A 12,639-nucleotide genomic window follows, 5' to 3' on the forward strand; every position below is an offset into this window, starting at 1 on the left:
CATATTAGTCTCATATTTTTGTACCAGAAAAGATTTTCATAAACAATAGTCTGTAAATTGAATCAGTGCTAACACTAAAGCATATCATGTCAGAGCCTCCAGATTCTCTCAGCTCCTTCTTAGAACACAATTGCCAAGTTCCCAATCTGATGCATTCCCTTTAAGTGAACAATAGCTCTTTCAGCATTCTGTATATAACAGTGCCAGTAAACATTTTAGCATGAGACTACACAAAGCCAAATATCTGACAGCCTCATTCCTTTTCTCACAGATGTGATCTTTTTAGCAGTTACAGGTAAGATTCCAAGTCTGTTTTCCAAATCAATGGCATTTTAAAGATAAACATGTGTTTCTGCTTAGTGATAACATTTATTTAGAGTAGTTTACACCCATGCAGTGAAGAAAACGCTCTTCTATTCCTCTGCTCCCCTTTTTGTCTCCCCTTGTGAGAGAACAGAGTACACTGCCGAGTCCAGTGTGTATGTGTATGTGTTGGCACATGAGCATGCATGCAAGACAATGGATTTACAACATGTGCCAGTACTATTAGATAGTCTCCAAAATGGTCTAAAACAATTTGATTCCATGTTCAGTTCAGTCGCTAAATCGTATCTGACTCTTTGCGACCCCGTGGACCACAGCACACCAGGCCAATTCCATGTGAACAGATTCTAAAGCAGTAACTGACATGAATCATTTTGAGTTATGACTATCTTCCGCAATGGATCTCTGTGTAAAGCTTAGTTAGGCAGAATATATCCTCTGATTCTATTGATAATTGTCATTTCCTGTGAAAATGTCATATCTTTTCAAGCAGATTCAAAGCAAATATTTTGCCTTGTGTTTAATGGGAACTCAGCAAACATTTTTTCATTAAAAAGTAAATGATTATTTTACCTTTGCTGTATATTTGAAATGTTCATAATGGGTGGTTGGGGGAAAATGAAAGCATCAGAAACTTGAAGTCCTCATAATTAACTTGTGAGGATGCAAATACTTACTAAATTTAAATAAATATGATATATATATTTATTTATTTATTATTGAAAACACCATTTGCTCTTCTCCAACACAACAGAGACAACTTATCAGTGATGGTGGTGGTACTCGTTTGTGTCCAACTCTTTGCAACCCTATGGACTGTAGCCTGCCAGGCTTCTCTGTCCATGGGTTTTCCCGGGCAATAATACTGAAGTATTCCAAGAGATCTTCCTGACCCAGGGATTGAACTTGCATCTCCTGTGTCTCCTGCATGGGTAGGCAGATTCTTTACCATTGTGCCACCTGGGAAACTTACATATTTATATACATATATATATTTAGTGTTGCAGCTCAGAAAAACCAACTGTTACTACCTTTTTAATGGATAAGCATAGAGTTAGCTAGTGACAAACTATGAACAACTTAAACAACCTACATTAGACTTTATTTTTAAAAGTCTCAAAATTCCTAAATATTTACTTTTATACAAACTATCCCATATTTTTGGAAAAAGGACCTTCTATTGGACAAAAGTATATTTCTACAAACTGTGATATCACTTATAAATTTTTTCTGGAAGAAACTCATTTTCCTTCTTAAAATTTCTAGTGATTTGTTTGGCCTAGTGTATGTGAAAAACATTGCCTTTCTCTGAAAGCTATGCCAAGCTGTATTTCTGAAATTCTTGTGATTGTAAGACCTTTTGGAATTTACACAGCCTTACTCATCATTAAAATGAAATAAGGATCTGCATTGGAAGGCACCAGACCCTGAGAAGGGTAGTGTGAAGGATAATGTAGCTTACTTCCTCAGGGAATTATACACTAAGCTCCCAAAATAAACCAGAATGAGAATAGCAGGCCTGCCAATTTTTCAAAAATTATAGAAAATAAGTTGTTTCCTTTGGCTATATATTTAATGGGAGTACTATCCCGAGGTGAACATATTTTGGCTTCAGTATTCTACATTGTATGGACAGGCTATAGTCAAAGGAAGGTTGGTTGCTTGGTTGATTTTAAATCAACTAGTAAATGCATTTATTCCAGCTTAATTTCTGAAAGATGTGGGTCAATATAAATTTGCAAGTAGATAAATTTTTATATCAATCTGTCTCAAAACTAGCAAGAGTGCTAGATAGTAATTTTCCATAATGTATCAATCTCAGCTTCTTCTCTGGAGTGTGTGGGTACATCTCAGGGGACCCAGAAACACCTAAAATTATATTCTAATATATGTGTGCCTTTCTAGGCAGAATGTCTATATCTATGCAAATGAAGAAAACCAAGTAGTGGATAAAGCAATTAAGTTATGTGTCCATGTAACCATAGTTCAGGAGGGGCAAAGTCAATTCAGACTCAGTCAATTTGGTTCTAGGTACTACGACTAACCATTATAGCTTTTTCATATTATTATTAACACTGTATCTTAAAAAAGTTATTGTCTAGCATGCCTATTTTGACTTCAGTTCAGTTCAGTCGCTCCGTCGTGTCCCACTCTTTGCAACTCCGTGAATCACAGCATGCCAGGCCTCCCTGTCCATCACCAGCTCCCGGAGTTCACTCAAACTCATGTGCATCGAGTTGGTGATGCCATCCAGCCATCTCATCCACCGTTGTCCCCTTCTCCTCCTTCCCCCAATCCCTCCCAGCATCAGGGTCTTTTCCAATGAGTCAACTCTTCGCATGAGGTGGTCAAAGTATTTTGACATATATACAAATAAATCACATTATTAGATTTCTTTGAAAAATGTACTTATGCAGATTACACCAAGACATGTTTGTTTGTTTGTTTTTGTGGAGAATTACTAATTTCTTTCCTTGTGTCTTTGGAGAAAATATGTGCTAGTTAATATTGCTAGTAGATTGTCAATACCACATATATTTTCTAAAGAGAACAATTACATTCACAACCATCCTCTAAACATGCATGTAGGATTAAATAAATAACCAATCTCAGTTTCATGTAAATGGTGAAAGAAAATGGTTTATAACTGATGAAAGATATAGATTATTTATGAAATAGGACTAGAACCAGTATTCAGTAAAGCCAAAGATAGAATTCTTTGAAATCTTAAAGGAAATCAGTCCTGAATATTCGTTGGAAAGACTGATGCTAAAACTGAAACTCCAGTACTTTGGCAAAGTACCTGATGCAAAGAACCGACTCTTTGGAAAAGACCATGATGCTGGGAAAGATTGAAGGCAGGAGGAAAAGGGGATGACAGAGGATAAGATGGTTGGCTGGCATCATTGACTCAATGGACATGAGTTTGAGCAAGCTCTGGGAGTTGGTGATGGATAGGGAAGCCTGGCATGCTGCAGTTCATGGGGTCACAAAGAGTTGGACATGACTGAAACTGAACTGAACTAAACTGAAAGATAGAAATGAATTTACTTCTAATACAGTGTTTTAACTGCTATATAAAATTGGTCTGCTTTGCAAAAAATACAATAATTAGTTTTTCTATAAAGGAAAAATAAAATTCTGAGTTTTACCTCAGTCTAAATTGTGCTGAAGTGATCAATTGTGCTGATCCAATCCAATTTGGATCCAGGAGTACAAATTATATATTTTCTTGTTCAGAAGCTATTCCAGATAATAAAATATAATGAAATATATAATCCATTGTTTTATAAATAAAAAGAGAGAAAAAGGTACAAATTGAATATTTTTCAAGATCTACCCATGATGAATGAATCCAGAGAGAAATCCATAGCACTATAATGACTGCTGAGTAGGAAAAAAAAAGTGTGGATATACAATTAAAAAATGCAAATTATTACTTGTTCTAATGATGAAGATCATCATTCTTATCTATATCACATACATGATGAGCTTCTATAAAAGGTATATAATCTAGGTAAATTTTGATATATAAAAAGCACCCAAACATTAAACATATTTAAAGAGGAAAGAAAGAAACCTCTCATATCTAAACCAAAACCCAAGCACAAGTGAAAACCTGAATGGAGAGAGATACTGTTGTTTCTAGTTAATGTTTTAGCAAAGTAATAAATGTAATTGTATCCAAAAACTGATGATTTAATGTTAAAATGTCAGCTCCAAGATTTTATACCTTCTTTCTTATTCCTCATTCAAATTCTTACTCTTTAAGAACAAGAGCACCTCTTGAGCTTCCTAGTTTAATTTCATGAAAAAGTTCAGTGAATAAGATGATTGGACAGATTATTATTTGCATTGATTTTCAGTACTGTTGCTCAGTCATGTCCAACTCTTTGCAACCCCATGGACTGCAGCACGCCAGCTTCCCTGTCCATCACCAACTCCCGGAGTTTGTTCAGACTCATGCCCAGCAAGTCAGTGATCCCATCCAACCATCTTGTCCTCTGTCATCCCCTCTCCTCCTGCCTTCAATCTTTCCCAGAATCAGAGTCTTTTCCAGTGAGTCATTTCTTTGCATCAGGTGGCCAAAATATTGGAGTTTCAGCTTCAGCATCAGTCCTCCCAGTGAATATTAAGGAGTCATTTCTTTTAGGATGGTCTGGTTGGATCTCCTTTAGGTCTTCTCCAACACCACAGTTCAAAAGCATCAATTCTTCGGCGCTCAGCTTTCTTTATAGACCAACTCTCACATCCATACATGACTACTGGAAAAACCATAGCTTTGACTAGACAGACCTTTGTCGGCAAAGTAATGTTTCTGCTTGCTAATATGCTGTCTAGGTTGGTCATAACTTTTCTTCCAAGGAGCAAGCGTCTTTTAATTTCATGGCTGCTGTCACCATCTGCAGTGATTTTGGAGACCCCCCAAAATCTATATCATATAATAGGAAGATCTGTAAATTTCTTTAATAATATGTAATATTTAAGTCTGCAGTTTATATTTTCCTTCTGTTTATTTCTTCTGTTATTCCCAAATTAAATGTGTCAATCAAATGTTACTGAGAAATGGGTTTAGTGGGTTTCTATACTGTATGATGTTTGGTTTCCATTTTTTTAAAAAATGGTTTACTGTATTCATTTATTTATTTACTTATTGGCCGTGCAGCATGCAAGATCTTAGTTCCCCAACCAAGGATCAAACCTGCAGTCCCTGCATTGGAAGTGGAGTCTTAACCAGTGGATTGCCAGGAAATTCCTGGTTCCCATTTTAAACTCAGTAATACGAATCTATAAGAATCTCAACAAATCTGTTGAACCTTCCTCATATCAAGTGGCATTTTCTCAGTTTTCAACATTTATTCATTCAACAAATATGAATGTACATTTTTATGTACTGGGTACACTACTAAGCGCTCAGATACAATGGTAAGCAAGATAGTCTTGCCTCTGGAAAAATGGTATTTTTCTTGGGGTCTAGGACAACTAGAAAGTCAATTCTGCACAAGTTTGCCAAGGATAAGGATTAGCTTAGTATACTATGTGACATATAAATATTTCCATTTTTGAAAGCTTACTGAGGAACAGGAAGTAGAAGTAAAAGTTATATTGAGGATTAAGATTTGGGAGGGTGGGGCATTGAAAAATAGTATAATGCCCACATTATATTATAATGCTGTGTAATTTTAGAAGAGTTGCCTAACCTCTCTGTTCCTAGTTTTTTTTTTTTTTTTAAGAAAACAGAAAACTACTAGAGTGATTATGAAGATTAAACAAAAATACTAATAAGGAAATTAGAATAAAGTGTGGTAAATGTTATATTATATGCTTTAAATATTGGCTTTACTATTGATAATATTAGTCTTGTAAGAGAAAAAAGCATGAGTAAATGCTTGGAATCAAAAGAAAGATCACAGTTAATTTCATCTAACTATAGGACTAGAGGAGGAAATGGCAACCCATTCCAGTATTCATACCTGGCAAATCCCATGGACAGAAGAACCTGGTCAGTTACAGTCCATGGGATCATAAAGAGTCAGATATGACTGGGCAACTAACACACATATACACACAGCCATAGGATATTGGTTGTAGTCAGTGAGGTTAGAATTGATGCTGGGTAGATTAGTATGTATCAGCCCTGAAGGATTTGCAACTTTACTTAAGTTGTATCAGAACAAAGAAGGGCTATAAATAGGAATATGACATTGATTAGGCCTGCATTATAGAAAGGCCCCTCTGGTCATTGCATGGAGAATCAATTGAAAACAGAGTCAATTGGACCTGAGGAAAAGATACCAATAAAAGGGCTATGGTAGTGATCCAAGTGAGAGATAACAATGACCCCCATTTAGCTACAATCACTGGAGCTACTGTCATTTTCAAGATAAAGACTTCATAGCAGATTTAGTTAGTGATCAGATGGAGAGGATGATGGAGAGGAACAGATCAAAACAATGATATCTAGGGCTCTGATTTAAGCAAATAAATGTGTGATATTGTTAATCACTGCAAAGAAGAAGGCTGGGAGAGAAGATAAAGGGAGTTAATTGGGGACATATTGATTTGGAAATTCCACAGCAGCCAACTGGTGACATCTGGCAGTCTCTCTGGTGCACTGGAACCGATTCATATTAGCTTGTATAAAAAATTAATAAACAGAAACCTCAGTTAAGTCAAGTCAAGAGACCAGAAGAGGGAGTTCTCAAGCCCTGTAATGGAAGCAGAGCCCAAAAGGAAAAAAAAAAGACTTCTGTTTTGGCAAGGACTCACAGCCAGTGACGGAGAAGGCAATGGCACCCCACTCCAGTACTCTTGCCTGGAAAATCCCATGGATGGAGGAGCCTGGCGAGCTACAGTCCATGGGGTTGCTAAGAGTCAGACACGACTGAGGGACTTCACTTTCACTTTTCACTTTCATGCATTGGAGAAGGAAGTGGCACCCCACTCCAGTGTTCTTGCCTGGAGAATTCCAGGGATGGGGGAGCCTGGTGGGCTGCCGTCTATGGGGTCGCACAGAGTCGGACACAACTGAAGCAACTTAGCAGCAGCAGCAGCAGCAGCAGCACAGCCAGTGAGAAGCCTCAGGTGGTTTACTAGGTTCTCCCAACTTCCTTTTCCCCTCTATAAAAGTGTTCTCATCTCCTTGCTATGTGGTGCTGTGCTTAGTCACTCAGTCATGTCTGACTCTTCACAACCCCATGGACTGTACCCTGCCAGGCTTCTCTGTCCATGGGGGTTCTCCAGGAAGGAATACTGGGGTGGGTTGCCATGCTCTTCCCCAGGGGATCTTCCCAAACCAGGGATAAAACCCAGTTGTTCTGCATTGCAGGCAGATTCTTTACTGTCTGAGCCACCAGGGAAGCCCTTGCTATTTGGGGGCTTCTGGTAATCCTAAATAAATCCATCTTTGCTGAAGATTTATCTGGCAGCCTGCTTTAGGGGAGTCTTCCCTGGTGGCTCAGCTGGTAAAGAATCTGCCTACAATGTGGGAGACCTGGGTTCAGTCCCTGAGTTGGGAAGATCCCCTGGAGAAAGGAACAGCTACCCACTCCAGTGTTCTGGCCTGGAGAATTCCATGGACTGTATAGTCCATGGAGTCACAAAGAGTTGGTCACAACTGAGTGACTTTCACTTTCATTTTTCACTTTCACTGCTTTAAGTGAACAGCTTGCAAAAAACAATTGTTAATACTTGGGAACTCTGTGAGCTAGTTGTTAAATGATAAGTAGATTGAAATTGGCTATAGAGAGAGCATTTATGATACAGAAGTCAGCAAATAATAGATACACTTTATGCCTTTACCCCTACAGAAAGCAAGTTTACAGAGAGCCCTGGTCTGCAAACCAGGTGCCATTGTTGTTGTTTAGTTGCTAAGTCATATCTGATTCTTTGCGACCCCATGAACTGTAGTCTGCCAGGCTCCTGTGTCTATGGGATTTTCCTAGGCAATGATACCAGAGTGGGTAGCCATTTCCTTCTCCAGGGGATCTTCCCAACCCAGAGACTGAACCAACATCTCCTGCATTGGCAGGTAGATTCTTTACTACTGAGCTACCAGGGACGCCTCGTAGACACCATTAAGGTATGTAATTCAAGTCATGCAGATGAACATAGTAATTTCAGAACATGCCACATGGTAAAAAATGATAGCCAAGGATGATGTTCTGAAGATAAGATCATTTCTCCTGTGAAGAGAGTCAGAGAGGAAGAATAAGAGATGTGAGACACTATCAGGAACTCTGGAGACACTAAAGCCAAGGAAATAAAACATCTAAGACGGAGGATAAAAGAGAAATCAAGATGTGTTGTTTTCTGGAGAGAAGTTTTCCAAGAATGTACTGGACGTTTAAACTTAGGACATGAAATAAATAACAATAACAAAATTGCAAATAGAAAGCAAAAATAAATTTGCAAACCGTAATAGGCATCTCATGCATACTTAGCATAAATAGAGGTCTTCCTAAAAGAACATGTAAAAGTGGCTTACGTTAATTTGATATATTTTAAATTACTTTAAGCTCTTAGAATTATTACATCACAACCAGATTGATGTCACATGACTGGTGATTACAAAAGACAGGCTATTTGCTGTCCGGAAGTGACATCCTTTCTGGGGAACAGAAATGTATCAGATAAACATAATTTCTTCATATTTATAGTATAAAAGACCATCTTTTTCCCCATATGGATTTCATGAAAAAAGACTAAAAGCAGAACTGACCATTTGTTGAAAAGTCAGAGAGCTTACCACCAAATTTAGGAAGAATTTTACTTTGTTTCATAATGTTTTGACTGCAAATAACAGATACCTATATATTCATTTGAAAACGAGGACTTCTTTCTTTGAACAGCAAGAGATCAGAAGGCAGATGTGTCTGATGATACTCTGAGACTCTGGATTTCTTGTTCCCTTTCCCTCATGGTGACAAAAAGTCACTGTAATGTGACTCTGTCTGACATTCCAGGCAAAAACGAAGAGGCAGCCCTAGGATGACTCCAGCATATTTCTGATTATGTTTGCTTGGACAGAACTGCATCACTTAGCCACTCCTGGCTACAACACAAGCTTTCTAGCCTTCATATTGTAAGTATTCCAACAAAAATTTGTTTGGGGGCATTTTATAAGCCATTGTACATTATCTGCCTTAGGCTTCTTTCTTTGGAAGCAAAAATACCTCAAGCTCAAGATGGTGATGGTGCCTAGAGAAATACATTAAAAGATAGGAAGAAGCTCCCGGCACTAGAAATAACTGAGCACTTTCAACTAGCTCACAAAACTATTCTTCAGAGATACACATTTAACATGTGGAATGTGCTTTGTACTACAGGGACAGGAAAGGATTAGCTAGGGTGTGAGGGCCACCCTTGGCATTATGGGTAGTCATGTTGATGGGAGTCCTGTGCAAAACCCTGGTATTGTATCTGTTTGAATTATTCAGTGCTACTTGGCAACGCTCCAAATGGATAGCGGCAGGAACTCAGTCACTGTTCAGGGGAAATCTGTGGATGTGATATAATGGGAAAAAAAGCTAGTCCTTGTAAAGTTTAAATTACTCGGCTCCTTTCATATTGCCACTCCCTCTTATTTGCAATCAGAGAAAAGATACTTCTGATGATGTTGTATCCCACAACTGACAACATCTGCTACCTACCACAAGCATTGCCATTTCTTTGGCTAAATAAATGTGTGACCGCAGGGAAATCACTGCTGAATTTACTCACATTGCCATGGTGTTTCAGTAACAAACCTGGGAATCAACTTATCTTACAATACAGATGGCTGCAGCAGGATTATGCCTCAGTGGGCTCTTGGAAATGAATTATCCTACCAACTAGTTAGGGTTCTAAAATGCTTCTGACTTACTCATGGTGATTGACTAGTATTTAATGAGTTCCCTGGTGGCTCACTGGTAAAGAATCTTCCTACAATGTTGGAGACCTGGGTTCTGTCCCTGGATTGGGAAGATCCCCTGGAGAAGGCAATGGCTACCCACTCCAGTATTCTGGCCTGAAGAATTCCATGACTGCATAGTGCTTGGGATCACAAAGAGTCAGACAAGACTGAGCTACTTTGACTTTAATGAGATTATTTTCCCATTACATGGAGAATGACAGAGCCTCTAAATATTTATAAAGTAATTTAGGGTTCAGACTTAATTGCAGCACTTCTGTTTCTCTTAGGGGAATGTTTCAAGGCAGTGGTCTCACTAGTTTGGACACTTAAACTTGGTCAAACCTGTCCTTCTTGGGCAAGGCAATTTATGTTCCTTGTCAAATTATAGTCATTTATTTACCAATGTTTAATTTTCTATTTATTTTCTTCATTAAAGGGACTTAACACCACAGTTTCTCATATTTACAGTATCTCCCTGGTTATCCATATGAAATAAAACATTAAATGGATATATTAAAGTGATGCACAAATAAAATAAATCTTCTGTATCATTTGAACTGATATACTCATTGAGCATACTTTTTTGCCATGGTCTAGAAATGTGCTCCAAGACATTATTTGTATAACAAATATAGGGCATATGAATGTGATAAATAAAACTCTAGAATGTTAATGTTTTAAGATTATAACATATCTCTGTAGTTAATTATTAAAAAATCTACTTCATTCTTTTACTCTTTTGTAAACCTTTATATGGTAGATGGATGGTGTGGGGAAGGTGGAGAGAGAGGAAATGAATCGAATTTACAATGTTGTGTATATAGAACAGTGAAGAGGACATCTCTGTTTTACAGAGCCTGTAGTTTGGAAATAATTTCTATTTCTTAGAGTTCAAAATCAAACCATACTTGTTTAGTAAGTGTACTTTCATATCAGTTCAGTTCAGTCGCTCAGTCGTGTCTGACTCTTAGCGACCCCATGAATCACAGCATGCCCGGCCTCCCTGTCCATCACCAATGCTCGGAGTCTACTCAAACTCATGTCCATTGAATGGTGATGCCATCCAGCCATCTCATCCTCTGTCATCCCCTTCTCCTCCTGCCCCCAATCCCTCCCAGCATCAGGGTCTTTTCCAACGAGTCAACTCTTTGCATGAGGTGGCCAGAGTATTGGAGTTTCAGCTTTAGCATCAATCCTTCCAATGAACACCCAGGACTGATCTCCTTTAGGATGGACTGGATGGACCTCCTTGCAGTCCAAGGGACTCTCAAGAGTCTTCTCCAACACCACAGTTCAAAAGCATCAATTCTTCAGCTCTCAGCTTTCTTCACAGTCCAACTCTCACATCCATACGTGACCACTGGAAAAACCATAGCCTTGACTAGACAGACCTTTGTTGACAAAGTAATGTCTCTGCTTTTGAATATGCTATCTAAGTTGGTCATAACTTTCCTTCCAAGGAGTAAGTGTCTTTTAATTTCATGGCTGCAGTCACCATCTGTAGTGATTTTGAAGCCCAGAAAAATAAAGTCTGACACTGTTTCCACTGTTTCCCCATCTATTTCCCATGAAGTGATGGGACCGGATGCCATGATCTTCGTTTTCTAAATGTTGAGCTTTAAGCCAACTTTTTCACTCTCCTCTTTCACTTTCATCAAGAGGCTTTTTAGTTCCTCTTCACTTTCTGCCATAAGGGTGGTATCATCTGCATATCTGAGGTTATTGATATTTCTCCCCTCAATCTTGAAGAAGATTGTGCTTCTTCCAGTCCGGCGTTTCTCATGATGTACTCTTCATATAAGTTAAATAAGCAGGGTGACAATATACAGCCTTGACGTACTCCTTTTCTTATTTGGAACCAGTCTGTTGTTCCATGTCCAGTTCTAACTGTTGCTTCCTGACCTGCATACAGGTTTCTCAAGAGGCAGATCAGGTGCTCTGGTATTCCCATCTCTTTCAGAATTGTCCACAGTTTATTGTGATCTACACAGTCAAAGGCTTTGGCATAGTCAATAAAGCAGAAATAGATGTTTTTCTGGAACTCTCTTGCTTTTTCCATGATCCAGCAGATGTTGGCCATTTGATCTCTGGTTCCTCTGCCTTTTCTAAAACCATCTTGAACATCTGGAAGTTCACGGTTCACGTATTACTGAAGCCTGGCTTGGAGAATTTTGAGCATTACTTTACTAGCATGTGAGATGAGTACAGTTGTATGGTAGTTTCAGCATTCTTTGGCATTGCCTTTCTTTGGGATTGGAATGAAAACTGACCTTTTCCAGTCCTGTGGCCACTGCTGAGTTTTCGAAATTTGCTGGCATATTGAGTGCAGCACTTTCACAGCATCATCTTTCAGGATTTGAAATAGCTCAACTGGAATTCCATCACCTCCACTAGCTTTGTTCATATTGATGCTTTCTAAGGCCCACTTGAGTTCACATTCCAGGATGTCTGGCTCTAGGTGAATGATCACAGCATTGTGATTATCTGGGACGTGAAGCTCTTTTTTGTACAGTTCTTCTGTGTATTAATGTAACCATGCATATGAAAGTTCGTGAGAACTCCATGAACTTTCATATACATGGTTACATTAATTTCATCTTCATAATAGAGAGTAGTGCTGTGCTTATTTTTGAGATGAAAAAACTTGAGTTGATCAATGAAATCTGCCATAAGAACAGCACAAGGGAGAAAACAAGTGTGATAGAAAAATGGTACTGGATTAAGACAAAATTCTGTTCATGTCACCAAGTAGGACTGTCAGTCTATAATAACTTGGTTGATCTTTGTAAATAGAGCATTAGGAGAGTCATTGTGGTACAGAAATGTTTCAGATATACTTCCAGATCACTAGCAAAAAAAAGCATAAACAAACTGAAAACAGCCAGTGGAAGATTCAGGGTTCCATGCATTTAGAATAATGG

Source organism: Bos indicus, chromosome 15 (genome assembly GCF_029378745.1).
Source record: "Bos indicus isolate NIAB-ARS_2022 breed Sahiwal x Tharparkar chromosome 15, NIAB-ARS_B.indTharparkar_mat_pri_1.0, whole genome shotgun sequence".
NCBI classification, from domain to species: domain Eukaryota; kingdom Metazoa; phylum Chordata; class Mammalia; order Artiodactyla; family Bovidae; genus Bos; species Bos indicus.